Source organism: Solanum pennellii, chromosome 9 (assembly GCF_001406875.1).
Source record: "Solanum pennellii chromosome 9, SPENNV200".
NCBI lineage: Eukaryota > Viridiplantae > Streptophyta > Magnoliopsida > Solanales > Solanaceae > Solanum > Solanum pennellii.
The window spans coordinates 77350828-77351945 of record NC_028645.1 but is presented as its reverse complement, the minus strand read 5'-3'; the positions used below and the strand labels follow the sequence as shown (position 1 = coordinate 77351945).

General features: G+C 24.9%; 1 long non-coding RNA gene across 1 annotated transcript; it reads left to right on the top strand.

The window, feature by feature from the left end:
- Positions 1 to 508: 508 nt before the first annotated feature.
- On the top strand, positions 509 to 951 carry LOC114078642. Its single transcript, XR_003580316.1, has 2 exons — positions 509 to 634; positions 707 to 951. It is a non-coding gene; the product is annotated as an uncharacterized LOC114078642 (long non-coding RNA).
- Positions 952 to 1118: the final 167 nt, after the last annotated feature.

Here is a 1118-nt window from a genome sequence, read left to right as displayed (position 1 = left end):
CCTTCTTTACTTTGAATATGTGTAATTGTGTACTATAAAATTTTCACCTTTTCTTGCTTGTTATTTCGTTACTAATTAAGGTTGTGTTTATTTTTTTTAGTACAAATATATGCTTATTTAATATTATATTGTGTATTTACAATTAATGTGTATTGATATTTATTGTAGCAATGTATTGAGGCCCACAACAATTGGGGCACAAGTAATTATTTTAAGGAAAAATTAGCAATTAAGACAACTTTAAGAACATAATTAATCAAAATAACATTAATTTAAAATTTTTAGTGAAAATGACAAAATAGCAATATGTTATATTAATTATACATATTTTTTATAAAAGATGTGTATTTCAGATTTTAATGTATTTTAGTATTATTAAATTAATATATAAATGGAAACACATTGATTGGACCAAAACATGGTCCAATAACATTTAATGAAAAAAAAAAAGAAATTAATGAAATAACTTTTCGTGTAAAGTCCAAGAAAGGCAAAAATTAAAATCAATTCAAAATTCTCAGCCAAAATTTCAAGTTCCTTGTTCAAATTTTCCATAATCAAAGCCATTGTTATCAAGGATTTAAGCAGATTTTCGAGTTAGGTTTATTATTAAAGCAGATTTCGTGGAGAAAAGGTTAGTTTAAATTTTGATTTCGATTTTTTGAGCGTTTTTTGTTCAAGTTCTGACATTGTTCAAATTTTCCAGAATCAAAGCCATTGTTATCAAGGATTCAAGCAGATTTTAGAGCTAGGTTCATTATTAAAGCAGATTTTGTGGTGGAAAGGTTAGTTTTAAATTTCGGTTTTGATTTTTTGAGCGTTTTTTGTTCAAGTTCTGATTTTGTATATCAAGAATTTATGGACAATATATGAAAAGCCATTGATTATCAAAGATTTAAGAAGATTTTTGAGCTAGATTCATTATTAAAAGCAGATTTCGTGGTGGCAAGGTTAGTTCAAATTTTGGTTTCGATTTTTTAGCGTTTTTTGTTAAAGTTCTGATTTTGTATACCAACACTTTATGGACAATTTATGTGATTTTTGTTTTAATATACATTTATGATTTTGTATTTTTTTTGTGATTTTCTTTCAATTTATAAGATTAGGTAGATTATGAA